The following is an 8,201-nucleotide window of genomic DNA, read 5'->3' on the forward strand; positions in this document are numbered from 1 at the left end:
GAAAAACACTAACAGAATTTGTTTTCAGCACACTTCTACTTGAATAAATATGAATGTAAGTATTTTGGGATGAAGAAATGATATTAGATAGAACTTTAGATCAACACTGGAGACTAAAGAGCATCAAAAATAATGAAAGAGAATTGAATGTATGAAACAAAAATCATAGAAACGTATTGTGATGTTTGTAGCATATGTAGAAGAAAAACATGATAACAGTGCAAATTATACAAAGGGGAAACAAATATTTGAAGACAAACTGTAATGGGGTTAAGATGCATAATATAATCGCTATAGCAGCTACTGAAAAATACGTAAATGAACAAAATAATCCAATATTGGAGCTAAAATGGAGTTATAAAAAATGTTAACAAATTTGGAAGACAGAACAAGGAAGAGGGGACAAAAGACAAATAGAAGAAAGATAGAGCACAGACTTAAACCAAATTATACCCATATTTAATTTAAAATTATCTAAATACCCCAATCAAAAGGCAGGTTGTCAGATAAGATTTTAAAAAAGCACGAACCAAGTTTATGCTGTCTAAAAGAAACCCATTATAAGTATAAATGTTACCTGTGAAAAATGAGATATTTCATACCGTCATAAAAAAAGATTTTCAAAGGCACACTTGTGAAACTTAAATGGGACACCAAGATTTTATTGTGATTTAAGGGAATGAACACAGCATTAGGGATGTAGAGGGTGGGCAGGCTCTAAAAGCACTGCCAAGAGGCTTTGGTTAATCCTCCAAAAATCTTACTGGTTTGGGTAAAGAACAAAGCACCTTTCAAACTATCCAACTCAAAATTCTAACTTTTCCCAGGCCTGACTCAGGTCCTTCTCCTGGCAAATTCTATTGGAGTTTCACTCCCACTGTCCAAACCAATTACCTTTCCAATTTTTCCCCAGGCAAGGCCCTGCCTCTCTTTGTTGTCACCCTGGCTCTCATGGCGCATATCCAAAACTTCCCTTATGTCATCTAGTTTCTACTGCCCACTCGCCCAGCAGAGGAATTTCACTTCCTCCCTCTGGTACCAGGCTTGCAGCAGCCTCCTGGGAGTTTCCTGTCTGTTCAGAGGGTTAAGTCTCCTAGAGTGTGTGAATGAGTCTGTTTATGCTATTTTCCCAGCAAACTAGATGGAATGCTTCTCTGCCACCCGCTTCAGCTTCACAGTTTATTAAGATTACTTCGCTCCCTTTTGCTTTCTTCCTTATATGAATAACTAGCTTCCTATTCTGACATAAAGGCACAAGTAGACTAACAGTAAAATAATAAAGATATATTATGCAGATAGTAATCAACAGAAAGATGGAGAGGCTAAGTCAGGTGAAATAGATTTTAGAACAAAGCATGTTACTTGGAATGAAAACGGACTTTTACTAATGACAAAAGAGTCAAATTATCAAGACGAGAAACACTTTTAAATGAGTACACACCTAATGAGAGTTTCAAAATATACGGAACAAAACCCACTTGAACTAAAAAGAGAAACAAACAAATCCAGAGATGTAGTTGGAGATTTCAACAGTCTTCTTTCAATAATTGATGGAACATAAATTTGGAAATTCAATGAACATATATATAAGACTTGAAGAACTCTCTCTACTAATTTGACCCAATTGAATTTTTTTTTTATGAGGAGGATCACACTTTCTTTTTTAATTGCTAATTCTTTTATTTTTATTGAATGTATTGGGGTGACACTGGTTAATAAAGTCACATAGGTTTCAGGTGTACAATTCTATAATACATCATCTATATAATGTATTGTGTGTCCACCACACCAAGTCAAGTTTCCTTCGATCACCATTTATCCCCCTATAACATCTAACTCCCACTCTTATTGGGGACATTGGGGTATCCTCTTTCCCACTGGATGCTGGGGTGGGGTCCTTATGATATCTTTAGAAAAATAATTTTCTGAGACTCACACAGGAGGATGAGTGATTTTTATTTGCATGGACTTACATCTATGTTTCAAAAGTCCCATTTTCCTTAGTCCAGTTATAGAAGTATAGCTGGGATTTTAATAAAGCTAAAAAGCAAAGCGAGTGTCCAGTTTCCGTTCCATGTTGCTGGGTCCAGTTCGGCATCAGGTTAGTTACAGTAAGTTCAGTGTGATTTGCTAAATTTATGTTCTACCAGTCTATCAGTACATTGTGTGTGGGGTCACATGACTGTGGGCCATGTGGAACAATGTCAGGAAGCAGGAGCGAGAGAGCCCCGCAAGTCTTTAAAGCACAATATGCCAAGAGCAACCTACTTTGTTTAGGGGATTAAATATCCCAAATTTTATGCCCTTGCAGTGCCATGCCCATTCTTGGCAATGACCTGTTCCCAGGTAACAGTCAAGCACCCTCTTGATGTCACCCTATCTTTACTGGGCATGCGTCTATTCTCCTCCCTGTCCAGTCCCTTCCCCACGCGATCTGCTCTGCGGGGAATAGACTAGAGCTACCTGGGGAGTGTAAAGCCTTAGCTTCCTGGTGAAGCAGCCAAATGACATGCCTATAATATTTGGCCTTCCCTTTGTTTCTTTCTGGCTATTAATAACTAGGTTAATTACAACAGTATCACTACCACCACCCTTTCTCTTTAGTAATCATCATACCCTTGTCTATGACAATAAGGTTTTTTTTTTTGTTTTTTATTGCTTAATCCTTTCATCTTTTTTTACCAGCCCCAACCCCCTCCTTTCTAGCAACCATCAGTCAGTCTGTTCTCTAATTATGAGACTGTTTCTACTTTGTTAGTTTATTTAGTTCACTAGATGCCATATATGAGTGAAATCATATAGTACTTGTCTTTCTCTAACTGGCTTATTGCTATCCAGGTCCATCCATACTGTCATAAAGGTAAGATCTCTTTCTTTTTTTACATCTGAGTAAGTAGTCCATTGTGTAAATGTACCACAGTTTTTGTACCAAGATTTGGGCTGCTTCCAAATCTTGGCTATTGTAGGTTACACTGCAATGAGCATAAGGGTGCATATATTCTTTTACTTTAGTGTTTTGAGTTTCTTCAGATATATTCCCAGAAGTGGAATCACTGTCTCATAAGGCAGTTCCATTTTTAAATTTTTTAGGAAACTCCATACTGCTTTCCACAGTGACTTCACCAATCTGCATTCCCACCAGCAGTGCACCAGAGTTCCCTTTTCTCCACATCCTCGCCAACACTTGTTTGTTGTGAACCTTATTTTAGAATAAAAATATGAAGTTTGTTGTTACATTTAAACAAACTAAAATATTTCTATTGCTCAATAATAAACTTATTTATTAGTGTAAAAAAGAAAATTTCTTAGTCTATACTTATGGCAAATATTTGAAAGGTTTTTGACCAGAGAAAATTCAGTGTGTTAGCTTCAGTACTTAAAAGAGTGACTCATCCAAAATTCTATGCATGAAATGCAATAGGCTATGAGCTGCCTTGTGAGATAATGTTTGACTCTGGTACAATGAAAGCACTGTCAACATAAATAAAGGCAGTATGTTAGTGTGTCTGATGTTAGGAGCAGATCAATCCTATTCATTATCTGCACACTTAGTGCACCAAACACCTGATTTCACTACAATTAATCCTATTTTCTAAATTAGACTCACTCGAGTAATGTATACCCTATGCATATGTTTTCTTGGGTTAGTGTGTGTAAATTAATACTTAATGTTGCCATATTATCCATATTTAACCATTTTCCCTGGAATTATAGAAAACTAGAGGCCCAGTGCAAAACATTCGTGTACTGGGGGGTGCAGAGGGTGAGAATCCTTCAGCCCGGCCTGCGCCCTCTCGCAGTTCAGGACCCCTTGGGGGATGTCTGACTGCCGCTCCCGCCACCACTGCTGGAGCCCGGCTTCTGGCTAAGCAGTGCTCCCCCTGTGGGAGCCCACTAACCACCAGGGGGTAGCTCCTGCATTGAGCGTCTGCCCCCTGGTGGTCAGTGCACCTCATAGAGACCAGTCATTCTGTCATTTAGTTGATTTGCATATTAGCCTTTTATTATATAGGATACCTTTATCTTGTTCACTTTGTTTATTTTAATTAATTTATTGTGGTGGATTTGCACATAATAAAATGTATCCATCTTAGATATAATTTCAGTGTGATTTGCTAAATATATGTACTACCAAAGTCTATTTACAGAGTTTTTCCATTATCTGAACTAGTCAGAATAGTGTCAATTATACCAACCTCAAGCTCCAGGAAACCACTAATATGATTCTATCACCATGGATTTGTTTACCAGTTTTTCTGTTTTTATTTTAATACTAGAGGCCTGGTGCATGAAATTCATGAATGGGGGTGGGGGGGTGTCCCTCAGCCCACCCTGCACCCTCTCCAATCTGGGACACCTTGAGGGATGTCCAACTGCCCATTTAGGGCTGATCCCACCAGGATCGGGCCTAAATGGGTAGTCGGACATCCCTCTCTAAATCCAGGAATGCTGCCTCCCAACTGCTCACCTGCCTGCCTTCCTGATTGCCCCTAACCGCTTCTGCCTGCCACCCTGATCACCCCCTAACCACTCCCCTGCCAGCCTGATTGATGCCTAACTGCTCCCCTGCCAGCCTGTTTGCCCCTAACTGCCCTCCCCTGTAGGCCTGGTCACCCCTAACTGCCCTCCCCCACAACTGCTCTCCCCTGCAGGCCTGGGTCCCCCACAACTGCCCTTCCCTGCAGGCCTGGTCACCCCCAACTTCCATCCTCTGAGGCCTGGTCACCCCTAACTGCCCTCCCCTGCAGGCTTGATTGCCCCAACTGCCTTCCCTTGCAGGCCTGGTCCCTCCCAACTGCCCAACCCTGCTGGCCTGATCACCCACAATAGCCCTCCCTTGCAGGCCTGGTCCCTCCCATCTGCCCTCCACTGCTGGCCATCTTGTGGTGGCCATCTTGTGTCCACATGGGGGCAGGATCTTTGACCACATGGGGGCAGCCATCTTGTGTGTTGGAGTTATGGTCAATCTGCATATTACTCTTTTATTAGATAGGATAGAGGCCTGGTGCATGGGTGAGGGCCAGCTAGTTTGCCCTGAAGGGTGTCGGATCAGGGTGGGGGTTCCCTTGGGCCGTGGGGCGGCCTGGGCAAGGGGCCTGTGGTGGTTTGCAGGCCAGCCACACCCCCTGGCAACCAAAGCGGAGGCCCTGGTATCTGAAATTTATTTATCTTCTACAATTGAAACTTTGTAGCCTTGAGCGGAGCCAAGCCTTCTGCTCTCTCCGTGGCTGCAGCCATTTCCGTTGGGATTTATTTATCTTCTATAATTGAAACTTAGTAGCCTTAAGTGGAGGCCAAGGCAGGCCAGGGCTTCAGAAGCTTGGCTCCCTCCATCGCCGGGGGCAACCCTAGCCTCCTGCTCTCTCCAGCTCCATGGCTGCCGCCATTTTTGTTTGGATTTATGTATCATCATTGAAACTTTGTAGCCTTGAGTGGAGGCCTAGGCCAGCCAGGGTGTGCGAAAGCTTGGCTTCCTCCATCGCCGGGGAAACCCAAGCCTCCCTCCTGCTCTCTTTGTGGCCGCAGCCGTCTTGATTGGGTTAATTTGCATACTCACTCCTGATTGGCTGGTGGGTGTGGTTGGTGGGAGTGGCTTGTGGTTGTAGTGGAGTGATGGTTAATTTGCATATTACTCTTTTATTAAATAGGATACATGGAATCATATGGTATGCACTGTTTATGTAAGTGTTCTTTTGACCAATTAAATATTTCAATGAGTTTTCCATTTTGATATATGTAGAAGTAGTTAATATCTTTTTATTGTTGAGAAACATTATGCTGAATGAATATATAACAATCTGTTTATTCATTCATGTGGTGGATATTCGGGTAACTTTTAGGTCTTTGCTACCATAGTAATATCTTACTTCAATTTAAATTTTTCTCATGATTAGAATTGTTGAACATCATTTTATGTACCTTTTGGCCATTGGTGCATATTCTTTCTTATAGTGTCCAAAACATGTACCCACTTTTTACTGAGTAGTTTGTTTTCTTATTGAGTTAAGTATTCTTTAAATATTCTTGATACAAGACCTTTGCAGGTATATGTATTTTCTTCTAAGCAATTGCTTACTTTTTATTTTGTGAATGATATCATGGGGAGCAATAGTTCTTAATTTTACAAAACTCAATTTATCTTTTTTTTTTATTGTGTGGGGTGATTTTTGGGTTCTGTGCTATGGGTTTGAATTATGACTCTTTTTCTGTCCTTTGATTTTATCATACCTACATCTTTACATCTAAAGTGTGTTCATTTTATTTTTTTAATTTATTTTTTTATTGTTGACAGTATTACAGATGTCCCTTCCCCTCCCCACTTTGCCCCATCCATCCAGTCTCTTCCCCATGCCAGGCCTTCACCACACTATTGTTGGTGTCCATGGCAATGCATCTATTCATATAAGTTCTTTAGTTACTTTCTTCTCATCCCTCACCCATAGGTAGAGTGTGTTCATTTTAGATAGCATAGAGTTGTGTTCTACTTTTTTTATTTAGTCTAACAATCTATGTTGTTCACTTAAATTGCATAGAAAAATTATAATTATCTATATTTAAATTACAAATTTAAATTATATTTAATGTAGTTCAGTTTGAATCTGATATCTTGCTAGTAGTTTTCTATTTCTCATCTGTTCCTTTTTTTTTTTTTTGCTTTATTTTCACTTAGTTGATTATTTCTCTTTAGTATTTATTTTACCTGTTAATAGTAATACCACTATTTCTTAGACATTGTATAGATTTTATAATAGGAACCTTTAATTTATTACATTCTAGTTTCAAATTATTCTTACTTACATTTGGCATACTGGCAAATGGCTTGTAACAATATACTTCCATTTCCCCCATTCCTTGTGTTATTGCTATCATGAATTTAAATTCTTAGTATGTTTTTAGATTCAATTGTTGATAGATATGCATTTATTGCCTTTTATTGCTCATTTATTGCCTTTTATTGGTGGTGATGAACTCCTTTAGCTTTTTCTTGTCTGTGAAGCTCTTTATTAGATCTTCAATTCTATAGGATAGCTTTGTTGGGTAGAGTAATCTTGGTTGTAGGTCCTTGCTATTCATCACTTTGAATATTTCTTGCCACTCTCTTCTGGCCTGCATAGTTTCTGTTGAGAAATCAACTGACAGTCATATGGGCACACCTTTGTAGGTAACTAACTGCTTTTCTCTTGCTGTTTTTAAGATTCTCTGTTTGTCTTTAGCCCTTGGCATTTTAATTATGATGTGTCTTGATGTGGTCCTCTTTGGGTTCCTCTTGTTTGGGACTCTCTGTCTTTTTGGACTTATAAGTCTACTTCTTTAACCAGGTAGGGGAAATTTTCTGTCATTATTCCTTTAAATAGGTTTTTAATATCTTGTTCTCTCTCTTCTTCTGGTACCCCCATAAAGTGAATGTTTGTACACATAGGAATCTAATGAACAGAATAAACTGGTGAATAAAATAGAATCAGAGGCATGGAAATGAAACAGACTAATGATTCTCAGGGGGGAGGGGGGCAGGAAGAGATTAAACAAAGATCTTACATGTACATATACATTGCCTATGGACACAGAAAATAGGGTGGCAAAGGCCTGGGGCAGGGTGGGAACTGGGTGGAGATGGGCAACAGGGGGAAAAAGAGAGACATCTGCAATACTCTCAACAATAAAGATTAAATAAATAAATAAATAAATAAATGATTCTTAATATGTTCTAAATCTTGCAATAGATCATATTTTTAGTTTAAATGATCATCTTTTAAATTAAAAAAAAATTGATGAAAATAAAAAACCTTTGAAAAGTATGGGACTTCTTATTCTGCATATTTAAATCTCCTTCTGGTGCACCTGAAAATGATCTTTGCATTCTCATTTCATTTACTTACTTACCATAGTGTGGTTTACTAGCTCTCTTATTTTTCTTGGCTTTGTAAGTTTATTTTATATGTATTTTTTAATGATAGTTAAGCTGGAAATAGTAATCCATGCTTTCATTTTGTTTCTTTTTAGTATTTTAAAAATTATCATTTCACTGTATTCTGTGTTGCAATATTTCTGAAAATAAGTTTACAGTCACTTTTATTTTTGTTCCCCTATATGTAATCTGTCATTTTCCTGTGTTTTAAAAAATCTTATGCAATTTTTGGATTAGGACTCATTGAGTTTTTTAGTTCTGTGAGTTCATAATTTTTATTAATTTTGAAAATATG

Source organism: Plecotus auritus (assembly GCF_963455305.1).
Source record: "Plecotus auritus genome assembly, chromosome: 9".
NCBI classification, from domain to species: Eukaryota; Metazoa; Chordata; class Mammalia; order Chiroptera; family Vespertilionidae; genus Plecotus; species Plecotus auritus.